The sequence below is a fragment of the Bos grunniens genome, chromosome 7 (genome assembly GCF_055505025.1).
Source record: "Bos grunniens cultivar Pamir isolate PY7600 chromosome 7, Bosgru_T2T1.0, whole genome shotgun sequence".
In the NCBI taxonomy this organism is placed as follows: domain Eukaryota; kingdom Metazoa; phylum Chordata; class Mammalia; order Artiodactyla; family Bovidae; genus Bos; species Bos grunniens.
Window position 1 is genome coordinate 8,798,359 of NC_141171.1, and position 17,980 is coordinate 8,816,338.

The following is a 17,980-nucleotide window of genomic DNA, read 5'->3' on the forward strand; positions in this document are numbered from 1 at the left end:
AAGGAACAGAGTCTCAGCAGGAAAACAAAACAAAAACAAACTCTTTCCATCCATACTAGTGGCCCTGAGGACAATGATGTGAGCAGAGGTGAGAGTAACAGTGAAAGCAGTGCCTAATGAGCAGACACAGGGAGTTACGAATATCTCCTCTACAATCTTAGGCAGACAGGACACGCTTCCTGGTTTTCAAGTCATAAATCTGGCTACCTGAGAACTTAAGCAGCCTAACCCAGAGCCAAGAGATTACCACATTTTTTTTCCTAGGTTGACTAATACATTTAAAATTGATTGATTTAATATATGAAAAGATTATTGTCTGCTGACTCAGTAATACAAGTATCATTGTTGACAAATGAGTGATGGGAATGAAATTCCAGTTGGATGAGAATGAATAAGGAATGGAAGGAATAAAGTGGCTCTGGCAAAAACAGAACATATCTGAGGAGTTTTGCAGTTCATGGGAGTAGGAAAGCAGAGTATTAGGTTTGGAGGTGTAAGCATTGAAGGCAGGGTATTTAGATTTTTTTTTCAAGCTCAATATTTCAACATGTCCTGTATTTATGAGAAGAATCCAGACCCATGGAGGTAGATGCTATGTTACAACTGCAGTATTTGGGACACATATTTCACAGTATTGCCTACCAACTTGATATTCCCATGAAAAAGAGCATTGTATGGAATATGCACGAAGAGGTATGTCAAGGAGTATTACTTGGTAATTATTTCATTACAGGATGCCTAAGCCTTCCCTGGTGGCACAATGGTAAAGAATCCGCTTGCCAATGCAGGAGACGTGGGTTCAACCCCTGGTCCAGGAAGATCCCTTGGAGAATGGAATGGCAACACACTACAGTATTCTTGCCTGGAGAATCCCATGGACAGAGGAGCCTTATGGGCTACAGTCCATGGAGTTCCAAAAGAGCTGGACACGACTTAACAACAGAACAACACCACCAAAACAGATGTTTGGTTTGTTAGCCATTCACTTTCTATATGCAAATTGTCTTTGCAAGAATTTTGCTTTGTGTCTTGGAATCTGAATGTCTTTTTTTTTGTTTTTTCATTCTTTCAAAAATTAGGAATTTTTTCATCAAGTTTGTAGTTTGTCATTTAATTCTTCTATGTAGGTATAGTTCCATTAATGGGGATGTGTGAGAGTTTATAAATTGTGTTTAGTCAAAACTATCAGTTGGTCACATTGTGTTCCCCTTATTACTTTTAAACATGGAATGTTCATCTTTAGTAGTAAGGAATAGATATTATGCATATTTCTATCTTATTTCATATCCAACTATCCTAATTTGTATTATTTTATTTTTGTGATTAAACCCATTTTTTGAAAGCAACTATCTTTTCTGAAGTTGTGGAACAAATTCTTTTGCTTTTAACTAGAGATATCTTATGGGGTTTCCCTGGTAGCTCAGCTGGTAAAGAATCAGCCTGCAGTGCTGGAGACCTGGGTTTGATCCCTGGTTTGGGAAGATCCCCTGGTGAAGGGAAAGGCTACCCACTCCAGTATTTTGGCTTAGAGAATTACATGGACTGTATAGGAGTCGGACATGACTGAGTGACTTTCACTCACTCACATTCTGCCTGCTACAAAGCCTTCTTAACATATATTTTATTTCAGGTTACTCAAGAGCTATTATATTTCAGTGATCTAATACATAATTTATCATGACCTATAAAATTAATGAGAAAAAAACATATCTTTTGCTGTCTCGCATACAGGGTTGATGTTACCATCTTTCTAAATTCCATATATATTTGTTAGTATACTGTATTGGTGTTTTTCTTTCTGGCTTACTTCACTCTGTATAATAGGCCATAATATCATATAAGAAAAATATCGCCAGTCCAGGTTCGATGCAGGATACAGGAAGCTTGGGGCTGGTGCACTGGGATGACCCAGAGGGATGGTATGGGGAGGGAGGTGGGAGGAGGGTTCAGGATGGGGAACACGTGTACACCCGTGGCAGAGGCATGTTGATGTATGGCAGAACCAATACAATATTGTAAAGTAAAAAAAATAAAAAATGAAAAAAAAAACACAAAAAAACACATATATCTTTCAAAGTTACATAAACATCCTTGGTGGAGGAGACTGAAACTGTGTATACTTGACTAACGCAGGACTACTGTTGTGATACTCAAACTGTGATCCACAGACCAAGACCTACAAGTTCATCAATACCTAAGAACTTGTTTGAAAGGCAGTTCCTGTGTCTGCGAGAGACCCAATGAACCATAATTTGCATTTGAACCACAAACCTTGATGATTTGTATGTATAATGAGCTTATTGGAGCTCTGGTCTAGAATAGGTTTTCTTACTGTTGGCATTTGGGGCAGGAACATTACTTCTTCGGGATTCTGTCCTGTGGGATATAGGAGATAAGTAGTAGCTTTTTCAGTTCAGTTCAGTCGCTCAGTCGTGTCTGATTTGTGACCCCATGTATCGCAGCACGCCAGGCCTCCCTGTCCATCACCAACTCCTGGAGTTCACCCAAACTCATGTGCATCGAGTTGGTGTTGCCATCCAACCATCTCATCCTCTGTTGTCCCCTTCTCCTCCTGTCCTCAATCCCTCCCAGCATCACGGTCTTTTCCAATGAGTCAGTTTTTCACATGAGGTGGCCAAAGTATTGGAGTTTCAGCTTTAGCATCAGTCCTTCCAGTGAACACCAAGTACTGATCTCCTTTAGGATGGACTGGTTGGATAAGGGACTCTCAAGAGTCTTCTCCAACACCACAGTTCAAAAGCATCAATTCTTCAGTGCTCAGCTTTCTTCACAGTCCAACTCTCACATCCATACATGACCACCGGAAAAACCATAGCCTTGACTAGACGGACCTTTGTTGGCAAAGTAATGTCTCTGCTTTTGAATACGCTATCTAGGTTGGTCATAACTTTCCTTCCAAGGAGTAAGCGTCTTTTAATTTCATGGCTGCAGTCACCATCTGCAGTGATTTTGGAGCCCCCAAAATAAAGTCTGACACTGTTTCCAATGTTTCCCCATCTAGTTCCCATGAAGTGATGGGGCCAGATGCCATGATCTCAGTTTTCTGAATGTTGAGCTTTAAGCCAATTTTTTCACTCTCCTCTTTCACTTTCATCAAGGGGCTTTTGAATTCCTCTTCACTTTCTGCCATAAGGGTGTCATCTGCATATCTGAGTTTATTGATATTTCTCCTGGCAATCTTGATTCCAGCTTGTGCTTCTTTTAGCCTAGTGTTTCTCATGATGTACTCTGCATATAAGTTAAATAAGCAGGGTGACAATATGCAGCCTTGATGTACTCCTTTTCATATTTGGAACCAGTCTGTTGTTCCATGTCCAGTTCTAACTGTAGCTTCCTGACATGCATATAGATTTCTCAAGAGGCTGATCAGGTGGTCTGGTACCTCTTTCATAATTTTCCACAGTTTATTGTGATCCACACAGTCAAAGTATCTTTTTGCTGCTGCTGCTAAGTCACTTCAGTCATGTCCAACTCTGTGCAACCCCATAGAAGGCAGCCCACTAGGCTCCCCCGTCCCTGGGATTCTCCAGGCAAGAATACTGAAGTGGGTTGCCATTTCCTTCTCCAATCAAAGTATCTTTTTAGACATCACCAAATATCCCCAGCAGCAAAATCACCTTGGCTGAGAATCACTGCTCAGAGTGAGACCTGGAGGCATCATGACACACTCCAGTCAAGATTCCATCCCTTACTTTGTTTACACTTGTAATCAGAACACTGAGTCCCTCTGAATCCTATTTCTACACTGGAGAATGGAGTTCATAAAAGTATTGCTTCATAGAATACATTGTTGTAGAAATTAAATTTGACAGTCAGCTAAGCTAGTGGTGCATAACAATGTCTATATATGTCTTTCATAGTTACAAATATTTTATACTGAGGACTCTTAAATGACAGCTATTAACTCCTGATATGAGTAGGGAATCCTTATTGGCTTTGCAAAAACTTTCATGAAACCAAGGATTATAATATCCAAGTTTTATATTAAAGGAGAAAAGTTATCCCCTTTTGAAGAAGGGAATAGTCATATTCAGAGGTTTCAGGGGTTGTGTTCCCAACAAAAACCAAAGCTTTGAAGGCCCTGGGGACCTAGTTGAGGCAAATTATCCATATTATATTAATGAGATAATTTGAACTCAGGGATGTGATGAAGTCTTGGGAGGCTTAGCACTTTGGGAGGAGGAGAGGTAAAGTCAAAGGAACTATAAAAACTGAATTCACCTAACTTATAATGCAGTCTCGTAGGAACAGAATCAGCAGGAAAAAAAAATTCTATCCAGATCAGTGTCTCTAAGGGAAATAGTGTACTTAGAAGCTGAATTAACAAGAGGAAAACATGCCTAATGGACTGACACAGGAAGCTGAAAACATTTCCTCTGCCACAGTCCCTCAGCCTGTGCCTCTTTGATTGCATAGGATGTGGTTATTTACTTTTGCAGTCCTACATCTGGCTGGGAGACTAATGCTTGATTTTTATCCTTTCCTGTTTTCTTGTTTGAGGATAAAACTTTGATCTGCCTTGTCAATTAATTAGGGAGAAATTTTGACCTTCACAGAAAAATCATCTACCCAGAGTTCCCAAGCAGGTGAGTCTGAGAGCCCCATAGACACTGGAGGGGAGGATTAGATGGGATGGAAGCCAGGAACGTGTACCTAAGGTCACCTGAGGACCAATCGAGCATAGCCCAGATGCAGAGGTCTCTGTGGTTGTTTGCTGCTCTTCATAATAATGCATTTATTTATGATGTAAAAAAAGTGACCATTGCACTTGGAAACAAGGATGTCGGTTTTGACAATTAAATCTGCTGGAAGCCCAATAGAAGAGGAAATGGGAGACACAGGATATTACCTGTGGTGGGACACACAGTGAAGTGACAGCATTTCTTTTTATTGTAAGATGGGGCATATTAGACTCGGTTTCTACATGCAGGAGAAAGATCTGTACCTAGGACTGTTTGCAAAGACATGCTTGCAATACTTGTGCAATAAACACACAAATTGCAGTACCTTCTCTCACGCTAGGTATTCATGTAAGGGGAAAAACTAAAAAACAAACTTAGTTACATAGGTGAAAAGATATATGATAATGAGGTTAACTTTTTAATTATTATATTACCTGTGAGGTTGAATACAGTTGATGATTTGTTAGTCATTCAGTGTTTTTCTATTTAAACATGTCTCTACAATTCTTCTGTTTTATAAAGTGCTGTCACTTATTTTTTATTTTTAATTGAATCCTTTGAAAGAAGAAATTGTTTTTCCTTTTCTTTCTTTTTTTTAAAAATTTATTTATTTTAACTGGAGGCTAATTACTTTACAATATTGTATTGGTTTTGCCATATATCAACATGCATCTTCCACGAGTGTACACGTGTTCCCCATCCTGAACCCCCCTCCCATCTCCCTCCCCATACCATCCCTCTGGGTCATCCCAGTGCACCAGCCCCAAGCATCCTGTATCCTGCATTGAACCTGGACTGGCGATTCATTTCTTATATGATATTATACATGTTTCAATGCCATCCTCCCAAATCATCCCACCCTCTCCCTCTCCCAGAGTCGAAAAGACTGTTCTATAAACTGTGTCTTTTTTGCTGTCTTGCTTACAGGGTTATTGTTACCATCTTTCTAAATTCCATATATATGCATTAGTATACTGTATTAATGTTTTTCTTTCTGGCTTACTTCACTCTGTATAATCAGCTCCAGTTTCATCCACCTCATTAGAACTGATTCAAATGTTTTCTTTTTAATGGCTGCGTAATATTCCACTGTGTAAATGTACCACAGCTTTCTTATTCATTCATCTGCTGATGGACATCTAGGTTGCTTCCATGTCCTGGCTATTATAAACAGTGCTGCAATGAACATTGGGGTACATGTGTCTCTTTCAATTCTGGTTTCCTCGGTGTTCATGCCCAGCAGTGGGATTGCTGGGTCATAAGGCAGTTCTATTTCCAGTTTCTTAAGGAATCTCCACACTGTTCTCCATAGTGGCTGTACTACTTTGCATTCCCACCAACAGTGTAAGAGGGTTCCCTTTTCTCCACACCCTTTCCAGCATTTATTGCTTGTAGACTTTTGGATCACAGCCATTCTGACTGGCGTGAAATGGTACCTCATAGTGGTTTGGATTTGCATTTCTCTGATAATGAGTGATGTTAAGCATCTCTTCATGTGTTTGTTAACCATCTGTATGTCTTCTTTGGAGAAATGTCTATTTAGTTCTTTGGCCCATTTTTTGATTGGGTTATTTATTTTTCTGGAATTGAGCTTTAGGACGTGCTTGTATATTTTTGAGATTAGTTGTTTGTCAGTTGCTTCATTTTCTATTATTTTCTCCCAGTCTAAAGGTTGTCTTTTCACCTTGCTTATAGTTTCTTTTGTTGTGCAGAAGCTTTTAAGTTTAATTAGGTTCTATTTGTTTATTTTTGCTTTTATTTCCAATATTCTGGGAGGTGGGTCATAGAGGATCCTGCTGTGATTTATGTCGGAGAGTGTTTTGCCTATGTTCTCCTCTAAGAGTTTTATAGTTTCTGGTCTTACATTTAGATCTTTAATCCATTTTGAGTTTATTTTTGTGTATGGTGTTAGAACGTATTCTAGTTTCCTTCTTTTACAAGTGGTTGACCAATTTTCCCAGTACCACTTGTTAAAGAGATTGTCTTTTCTCCATTGTATATTCTTTCTTTCTTTCTTTTTTAACAAAAGTTGAATGGCAAGTCGTTCTTTGTGTGTGTGTATATATATATACACACACACATTTGTGGGGATTGTATGTTGTTGTTGTTGTTGTTTGGTCACCAAGTTGAGTTCAACTGTTTGCGACCCCATGAAATATAGCCTACCAGGCTCCTCTGTCCATGGGATTTCCCAGGTAAGAATACTGGAATGGGTTGCCATGCCCTCCTCCAGGGGATCTTCCTGACCCAGGTATCTAACCCAGGTCTTCGGCATTGGCAGGTTCATATTTTACCACTGAGCCACCAGGGAAACCTGGGAATTGTATAACAATTCATTTTTTGGGTCAAATTTGGGACCAATTTTTGTGTTAAATCTGTCAGTTTATGCTATAAAGTATTATGAACTATATATAGTCACCACACTGTACAGTACACCCCATTTGTTGCTTTATCATTGTCACTTTTCTTACTGAATGAATTCAGTTATCACTTTAATATTCTTGATGTTTCAATCCTTGTTGTAAACCAAAAAGGAAAGTGAGAGTTCTGCAGCATCCTTAGTGATATTAATAATAAGGCGAAGGCAATGGCACCGCACTCCAGTACTCTTGCCTAGAAAATCCCATGGAGGGAGGAGCCTGGTAGGCTGCAGTCCATGGGGTTGCTAGAGTCGGACACAACTGAGCGACTTCACTTTCCCTTTTCACTTTCGTGCATTGGAGAAGGAAATGGCAACCCACTCCAGTGTTCTTGCCTGGAGAATCCCGGGGACGGGAAGCCTGGTGGGCTGCCGTCTACGGGGTCACACAGAGTCGGACACGACTAAAGCGACGTAGCAGCAGCAGCAGCAGCACTTTATACATATTTACTTGTAGTTTCACGACTGTTATTTTTTATTGTTCCTTTTAGCATTCCAATTAAATCTATTTGCAAAAGTTGCATCAGCTCTGGACATAATTTGAAAGACATTCTTCTTTACCATATTAAACATTGCCTTCACATTTTGGCAACCCACTCCAGTATTCTTGCCTGGAGAATCCTATGGATGGAGGAGCCTGATGGGCTGCAGTCCATGGGGTCGCTAAGAGTCGGACATGACTGAGCTACTTCGCTTTCACTTTTCACTTTCATGCACTGGAGAAGGAAATGGCAACACACTCCATTGTTCTTGCCTAGAGAATCCCAGGGACGGTGGAGCCTGGTGGGCTGCCGTCTATGGGGTCGCACAGAGTTGGACATGACTGAAGCGACTTAGCAGCAGCAGCAGCATTTCAATATGAGATGAAATTACAAATTTGGTACTGCTCCGTATCCTCATTGTAGATGTCCTGTTATATTCTTTTGTTTCCCCATTTTGGCAATTTCAACATGAATTAGAGACCAATGCTGGTATCGTTAAATTCTTACTCTATGTTTTTATTAGTTAGTGGCAGATTTTCATTCAATTTTTTACCTACAGTTGTTCAGGAAGCAATGTATTTTACCTTATTTTGCTTCATAAGGTTAAGTATACTTATTATTCCATAAGTTTTTATTTATGGAATAAGTATTTTTATTCCCTAAGTTTTTATTTATGGGATAAGTATTTTTTATTCCTTAAGTTTTTAGTTTCCTTTAAAAATACCCTTCTAAAATATGCACTTATACATATTCACATACTTTATACAAAGGTATAAATATAATCCTAAATACATCATTAAATTTTCTTTATGTTTTACTGATAAGTGGCCAGTATGTTTAATGTTTTTCTACAATTTATCCACTTTTGTCTATTTCTCAGCAACAACTCAGGGACTTGCTTCTAAACAACTAGTAATAATGCTGTATTAATAGTAATATCATTAATAGCATTAATGCTAGTAATAATAGCATTATTTCAATGTCCGTATAATATTCCATGGCTGTGTGGCTGTGTGACTCATACATTTGATGGTCTGTATCATTGTTTAGCAATAAGGACTATCATATCACTGCTACAAAATTATTTTGAGATTGTTAATTTAACATTGCACTTCTTTTTTATTTTTTTTTTCTTGAGATTTCAGTTTGGTTTTATTTATTTTTTTTCTTTTTTTTTTAAATTTTATTTTATTTAACTTTGCAATATTGTATTGGTTTTGCCATATATCAAAATGAATCTGCCACATTGCACTTCTAAACCAAGGATAACTGTCCCTCAGGGGATGTTGAGCAATATCAGTAGACATTTTTTGCTGTCACACTGATGAAGGGCAGGTGGTGGGCAAGGATGCTTCTAAGTATCCTACAATGTACAGGACAGACCCCACTACAGAGAAGGACCTGGCAGAGAATATCCAGTAGTACAGAGACAGAGGACCCTGAATTAAAGAATATTTGTGTTTCTATTATCGATAGCTGTCTTAGGTGGTTTCCATAATGTTCTCCATTTCATATCTCTGCCACAGAAATTAGAGTTCCCCTTATGTCTGTAATACTTGTTTAAAAGTTTCAACCAATACAATATTATAAAGTAATTAGCCTCTAATTAAAGTAAATACATTTAATTAAAAAGAAGTTTCAACCTCAATCAACATTAAGTTTTTTCCCAGGCTGAAGGTTGTGAATTAGATATCTTCCTGTTTATTAAACTAGTACTCACTTTGAGCAAAGATTTGTATATTCAGTAAGCAAGTTATTTATTATTACCATACATCTACATAACTTTATGCCTTCTTCTCAACAGTTAACCATGTCCAAAGATTTTTTATGAAATATTGTTCTGCAATTGATTTTGGGGTGGGTATTTTTGACCATAAAATGTTTTAAACTTTTATATAGTTAAATTTGTTTTTCTTTTTACTTCTGATTTTCTCCCTTCATAAGAATAGTTTTCTCACCTGTAGATTTTATGTATGGTTTTATATGATCATCTGAAATGGACTGTTTGCTTTTACACTGGGGACTTTTGTCTTTTTTAAAAAGATGAATTAAATAGTAAACCACTTCATTTCCTTCCACATAGATGACCATTTATTCCAAATTTTTTTCAACAATCCAGCCTTTTCCAATCAAATTGAAGTACAAAAAAAAAATATTGGAGTACAATCTTCCCATACACTAGTGTTCATATCTAAGGGGATCTAATTCCTAATCATTCAACAAATATTAACAATACACATGCTCTTTGCTAGAAATTCCTGGGTAGATTATATATTAGATTCTCTTGAGTCAAGGTATTTTCTAAATTAGTTATTAATTCATTGTTAATTATTGTTTTGATTGTTCTGTTACTGCTAAAAACTGAATGGAACATCAAAAATTGATTAAAACATAATGGTTTTGATGTTCCATTTAGTTTTGTTTAATGCATTTATCTGAAATTACTCTTTTAACTGGTTTAACATTTTTGCCATTCTATTTCATAATTTATAATTTTCTTAATTGTGTTTTTAAAATAAATGCACATGTATTCATGTACATATGGGAAAATAAGAAGTAAACAAGGGAGCTGAAATCACTGATGCTTGGAATCTTGCATTATAGTGACAACATCACAGTATACTGAAATAAAAATGTCCTTAGGCTTAAATCTGGAGAAGGTAATGGCACCCCACTCCAGTACTCTTGCCTAGAAAATTCCATGGACGGAGGAGCCTGGTAGGCTACAGTCCATGGGGTCACTAGGAGTCAGACACGACTGAGCGACTTGACTTTCACTTTTCACTTTCATGCATTGGAGAAGGAAATGGCAACCCACTCCAGTGTTCTTGCCTGGAGAATCCCAGGGATGGCAGAGCCTGGTGGGCTGCCTTCTATGGGGTCGCACAGAGTTGGACACGACTGAAGCAACTTAGCAGCAGCAGCAGCAGGCTTAAATCATGTGAAGAAATTTATCCAGAATAAGAGAATGAATTTTCATGACCTAATGGACTCACAGAGTATGGTCTGGAAAAGTCCTTGCATGCTGTCCAAAGATCAGAACTAGAATTAGGATGTTCCCAGTGGATTTATGAAAAAAATTAAAAACATTTAGCCCAAGAATAACAAATAAAATATATCTCATAAAAAAAAAACAACAGAGATAAGGGCACTTTCCTGGCTCTCCAGTGGTCAGGACTTTGCCTTCCAGCGCATGGGCTGTGGGTTCAATCCCTGGTTGGGAAGGTAAGATCCCACATGTCTCACAGCTAAAGACCTAGAACATAAAACAGATGTAATATTGGAACACTTTTAATAAAGGCTAAAAATGGTCCACATCCAAAAAAAAAAAAAAAAAATGAAAAGAGAGACAGGGCAAATTGATAAGGTTTTTCACACCCTACAGATATCATTGCTTCTGTCTTTGGAAAAGAGGTGTTTTTCTTTCTGATCTTTCCTGGGTATCAAGGGATATAGCTGAAGTTGAAATGTTGCCAAATCAAGAACACCACATTGTCTCAGGGGCTATTTGAGCTTGTTAGATCTTTCCCCTTTATTTTATCTCTCTCTCTCCCATGCTTTTTATATTTATTTAAATATAGGGCAGAAAGTCATTGTAGCTAAAAGGAATCTCAACTGTATTATTCGCTCAGTAGCTTGTGAACTGGAATTTCTGGGTACTATTTAAACATCCTTTAGGAGAAAGATAATCTGATCTCACAAGCTTGAGGTGTCATCACCCATGGCTTAAGGAAGGTGGTGCTGGGTGAGAAATTCATACAGTAACACAGCCCAGGAGGCTATGGTGTGTGTGTATACTTGTGCCTTGTGGAGTGAGAGCAGTTGTTAAAGCAAAGGCAACTGCACCCACATATTAAGGTGACGTAATAAGGTGACAGAGGCCAAAACTCCATCAAAGATGGTACTAAGAAGATGATCTGATATAATTTACAGGATTTCTTTGCAGCTAAATCCATAAAGTTCTGGAAACAACATGGAAGGATGGATTCTCTATGGACTGAAGGTTCAGCTATAGCAGGGAAGCCACCTTGTTCCTTAGGATCCTTGACACCATCTCTAACCACTCCCCCTCCTGCTTGTTCCTTCACTCCACTGGCTTCTTGCATTTGAACATGTGACCAGCTTCTTCCTTAGTTACTTTGCAGTGGCCGTTCTCTCTGCCAGACACACGCTTCTCCTGGTATCACGGTATTACCTTCTCTCTTTGCCTTGATGTATCTTCGTAGAACCCCTTGTTTGTAAGCCTTGCCTGAATACTTGGTACAAAATAATGTTCATACTACACTCTCCTTTGTACATGTTTTTGTTTTCTTCATAACACCTGTCACCTTATAACATATTCTATATTTATTTGAATATTATCTTTTACCACCCTTGGATTGTGAGAGATTTGTTTTTAAGTGTCTCTATTTATCCCCTATATGTACTTGAAACATGTTGACTAGCATAATGTTTCTCAAATGTGTAAAAGACTTTCTCATTAAAACTGTAAATGCATGAACTCCTTGGAAATGTTCTGAGAATGAGACAAAAGTATCTAATTAGAGGTGAAATGGAATATACCTTCAAGGAGAATTTATCTATATACAACTCATTAACATCAATTTCTTGTCAGCAAAATAGAAATTACAGAAGTTCAGCCATGTGTGTTACACCTGTTTGAAAATTATTCACGCTATTTTCTTTTTTCCCAGTAGTCATTTCCATCACATGGAATCAAGGAACAAGACACAAATTTCAGAATTTCTCCTTCTGGGACTTTCAGAGGAGCCAGCATTACAGCCCCTTATATTTGGGCTTTTCCTCTTCATGTACCTGATAACTGTGATTGGAAACCTGCTCATCATCCTGGCCATCAGCTCAGACCCCCACCTTCACACCCCCATGTACTTCTTCCTCTCTAACCTGTCTTTTGTAGACATCTGTTTTACATCCACCACCATCCCAAAGATGCTGTGGAACATCCAGACACAGAGCAAAGTCATCACCTATGAAGGCTGCATCGTCCAGGTGTATTTTTACTTACTCTTTGCAGCATTAGATGACTTTCTCCTGACCGTGATGGCCTATAACCAGTATGTGGCTATCTGTCACCCCCTGCACTACACAGTCATCATGAACCCCCAGCTCTGTGGACTGCTGGTGCTGGTGTCCTGGATCGTGAGTGCCCTCTTTCCCCTGTTACAAAGCTTAATGGTGTTGCGACTGTCCTTCTGCTCAGATTTGGAAATCCACCACTTTTTCTGTGAAATCACATGGCTGTTCTGACCCCTTTCTCAATAACATGATGATGTATTTTGGATCTGTAATTCTCGGGGATGTTCCCCTGGCTGGTATCCTTTACTCTTACACTAAAATAGTGTTCTCCATCTGTGGAATCTCATCAGCTCAGGGGCAGTATAAAGCATTCTCCACCTGTGCATCTCACCTCTCAGTTGTCTCCTTATTTTATTTTTCAGCCTTAGGAGTGTATCTTAGCTTCACTACTACCCACAGCTCACACAAGAGTGCTATAGTATCAGTGATGTACACTGTGGTCACACCCATGCTGAATCCCTTCATCTATAGTCTGAGAAATAAAGACATAAAAAGGGCTCTGAAAAGATTCGTTGGGATGGAAATGTTTGTAAAAGAGCTATTTGCCCTTGGGCTGAAAAACTGCCCATGATAGCAGGGTCAAAGCCTCATAGGGGGATATGTGATTCCTTGATTAGACTATGATAATAGCAATTACTTCTTCAGTTTATAGCCTGGTATTTCCATTTCTTTGATTTCAACTTCTCTATATGATTTTAAAAGCATCCTTTCTTAATTTTTCTGTTCCTTATCATCTAAGATTTTTCTCTTGTTATTTTTCTACTCTTTCAAATTGATTCAAAACCATGTGTGAAACATATGTAAATTCCCATTTATCTCATGATGTTTCATACATGTCTTAAGAATAAATTCTTCTGAAATGATATACTTTATACTGAATAATTTTTCTTTCTTTTTGCTAAAAGAATAATCATGAACTGTGCTACTTCTGTGGGAAAAAAACTAACTTGGAAACCAAACCAATTACATAGTTTCATAGGAGAGTAAATTTGGAACTACAGTTATCATGCCTTAGTTTTTCATACCTTAGAGCATCACTACCATAATTGTTTTTTTTGAAAATGTAGATGTTAACAGATAGTGTATTTCATAAATGGTCATCTGATTTTACTCCTTCACAGGGTACAATTCTTTATTTAACCTAGTGTCTACATTCTGTATAGGAGTTACTGGTAAAGCTGATCATCAAATGCATGTCTCTAATTGACATCTATGTGAAACAGAAATTTCAATAAAGACTTTGACATAATAAGACCTAGAGTCAGAGAGACCTTAAGTATGATGCAGCAAAAATTTGTGTCAGATTATATCTTTGCAAATTATTTTTTCACGATGTCCATTTACTTATTGAGGTATGTAATTTAGTATCTGTGTGTAAAGGGGTTTATTGTTGGGGCAAAAGAGTTTTTGGCATGATTATATCTTTCTGCTTGCAAACTTCCATTGTTGCTTACAAATAAATGGCTCCTTCCATTGCTCTAGTTGAAATATTTCCCCCATTCCATTTCTGTTATAATCAATGAAAGAGTGAATGAATAATATAAATGTCATATTTATATGATATGCACGATATATATATAATATTATATATATCCAAATTATGGCTCATTAGACCTGAAATTCCCTTCTAGTCCAGTGATAAATGGGCTTCTCTGATAGCTCATTTGGTAAAGAATCCTCCCACAAAACAGGAGAACCCAGTATGATTCCTGGGTCAGGAAGATTCACTGTAGAAGTGGATAGGCTACCCACTCCAGTGTTCTTGGGCTTCCTTTATGGCTCAGCTGGTAAAGAATCCACCTTCAATGCGGGAGACCTGGGTTGGGAAGATCCCCTGGAGAAGGGAAAGGCTACCACTCCAGCATTCTGGTCTGGAGAATTCCATGGACTGTACAGTCCATGGCATCACAAAGAGTCAGACTGAGTGACTTTCATGTTTTCACCTTTCTGTGATAAAGGTATATGTTTCTCACAAATAGGCATATCCTTTTAACCTTTCTTGCTTACCTACAAGGAAAACTAAATGGAATCCCTTTTAAAAAAATTGTATGACATAAACTTGAATAATAGAGAAGTCATGAATGCTATTCAGATATCATAACAATTGCCTAGAAATAAAGCAACATATTATTATAATTGTCTCAGTTCTGTTCACTTGGATTAGTGTATATCAATTAGCTGTTGCTACATAACAAGTCATCCTAAAAGCAAATTATTTAGTATAATGATTTTTTTATGTAATGAGTTTCTATGATGGGGAGTTGATCTGAGTTATGATTGTTTCCTCATGGATCTACTGACAGTCAGCTGTCAGACTCTATTTTGTGTTTGAAAGGCTGCTCCATGATGGTGTGTTCAGCTACAGTGGTCTTCTGTCTTAAACTACCTTATGTCAATTTCTTCCTTTTATGTAAGTAGGTTAGTCTTTAGTTTATTGAGGATGGTGACTGCATGAGAGTTGGACCATAAAGAAGGCTGAGCATCAAAGAATTGATGCTTTCCAACTGTGGTGTTGGAGAAAACTCTTGAGAGTCCCTTGGTCTCCAAGGAAATCAAACCCATCAATCCTACAGGAAATCAACCCTGAATATTCGTTGGAAGAACTGATGCTGAAGCTGAAGTGCCAATATGTTGGCCACCCAATATGAAGAACTGACTCATTGGAAAAGATCCTGAAGCTGGGAAAGTTTGAAGGTAAAAGGAGAAGGAGGTGGCAGAGGATGAGATGGTTGGATTGCATCATTGACTCAATGGACATGAATTTGAGTTAGCTCTGGGAAATGGTGAAGGCCAGGAAAGCCTGGCATGCTGCAGTCCATTGGGTTGCAAAGAGTCAGATATGACTTAGAGATTGAACAACAGTCTTTTACTTTATAAGAAAAAAAAAAACCTTTATTTCTCAAATGTTAATCACTATATTTAAATTTCACTGTTCCTAAATCCATATATGCCACTTTGCTTTCTTCCCAGTTATAGGAGCTACCTCTCAGCAGTATTAGTGTGATTAATATACTACCCCTGGAAAAGACCCTGATGCTGGGAAAGATTGAAAGCAGGAGGAGAAGGGTATGACAGAGGATGAGATGGTTGGATGGCATCACTGACTCAATGGACATGAGTCTGAGTAAGCTCCAGGAGTTGGTGATGGACAGGGAGGCCTGGAGTGCTGCAGTCCATGGGGTTGCAAAGAGTTGGACATGACTGAGCGACTGAACTGAACTGAACTGAACTGAACATACTACCCTTAAAAATACACAACCAGAAAATTTTAATTCTTAACTAATTCATTAGAGTGTAAATATAATAAACTACACATTTTAAAAATATACAATTTTATAAATGTCAAAACCAGCAGTATACTACATGGTTCCATTTGTGTATAATTTTAAAAGGTCCACAATATATTTTAATTTCTTTATAATGTTATTGTTAATAATGGAAATGCCCTGAGCCTCAGTTTTATCTTTCAGAAGGAAATGTGAGATGATAAATCCTAACTTTACTTGGAGGTTGTGATGAATGTATAAAATGTATGTAAATACTTCTCTGAGTCTCCAAACATTGTTCAAGTTTAGGAATATGTATATGTGTCTGTATCTGTATACACTTTCTTTGAAGTAAACACACATGCACACATATATTTAAATATACTGCTTCATTTGTAATTCCATTCATTGTGCTGAAAGAAAACATGAGAGAAAGTTTGAAGGATAGAAGTAAAAAAAAAAAAAAGAATGCTTGGTTATTTAAGGTTTTTTGTATTTCCATACAAATTGTGAAATTATTTGTTCTAGCTCTGTGAAGAATACCATTGGTAGTTTCATAGGGATTGCATTGGATCTATAAATTGCTATGGGTAGTATACTCATTTTCACTATATTGATTCTTCCAATCCATGAATATAGTATATTTCTCCATCTATTAGTGTCCTCTTTGATTTCTTTCACCAGTGTTTTACAGTTTTCTATATATAGGTCTTTAGTTTCTTTAGGTAGATATATTTCTAAGTATTTTATTCTTCTCATTGCAATGGTGAACGGAATTGTTTCCTTAATTTCTCTTTCTGTTTTCGCATTATTAATGCATAGGAATGCAAGAGATTTCTGTGTGTTGATTTTATATCCTGCAACTTTACTATAATCATTGATTAGTTCTAGTAATTTTCTAGTAGAGTCTTCAGGGTTTTATATGTAGAGGATCATGTCATCTGCAAATAGTGAGAGTTTTACTTCTTCTTTTCCAATTTGGATTCCTTTGATTTCTTTTTCTGCTCTGATTGCTGTGGCCAAAACTTCCAAAACTATGTTGAATAGTAATGGTGAGAGTGGGCACCCTTATCTTGTTCCTTACTTTAGGGAAATGCTTTCAATTTTTCACCATCTGGAGGAATCAACCTGCCTGACTTCAGGCTCTACTACAAAGCCACAGTCATCAAGACAGTATGGTACTGGCACAAAGACAGAAATATAGATCAATGGAACAAAATAGAAAGCCCAGATATAAATCCATGCACATATGGACAAGTTATCTTTGACAAAGGAGGCAAGAACTTACAATGGAGAAAAGACAATCTCTTTAACAAGTGGTGCTGGGAAAACTGGTCAACCACTTGTAAAAGAAGGAAACTAGAACACTTTCTAACACCATACACAAAAATAAACTAAAATGGATTAAAGATCTAAACATAAGACCAGAAACTATAAAACTCCTAGAAGAGAACATAGGCAAAACACTCTCTGACATACATCACAGCAGGATCCTCTATGACCCACCTCCCAGAATATTGGAAATAAAAGCAAAAATAAACAAATGGGAACTAAATAAACTTAAAAGCTTCTGCACAACAAAGGAAACTATAAGCAAGGTGAAAAGACAGCCTTCAGAATGGGAGAAAATTATAGCAAATGAAGCAACTGACAAACAACTAATCTCAAAAATATACAAGCACGTCCTACAGCTCAATTCCAGACAAATAAATGACCTAATCGAAAAATGGGCCAAAGAACTAAATAGATATTTGTCCAAAGAAGACATACAGAGGGCTAACAAAGACATGAAAAGATGCTCAACATCACTCATTATCAGAGAAATGCAAATCAAAACCACTATGAGGTACCATTTCACACCAGTCAGAATGGCTGCGATCCAAAAGTCTACAAGTAATAAATGCTGGAGAGGGTGTGGAGAAAAGGGAACTCTCTTGCACTGTTGGTGGGAATGCAAACTAGTACAGCCACTCTGGAGAACAGTGTGGAGATTCCTTAAAAAACTGGAAATAG

General features: G+C 37.6%; 1 pseudogene; it reads left to right on the plus strand.

The window, feature by feature from the left end:
• Positions 1–12,287: 12,287 nt before the first annotated feature.
• LOC147368270 (olfactory receptor-like protein OLF4) lies at positions 12,288–13,272 on the plus strand (annotated as a pseudogene).
• The last annotated feature ends 4,708 nt before the right edge of the window (positions 13,273–17,980 follow it).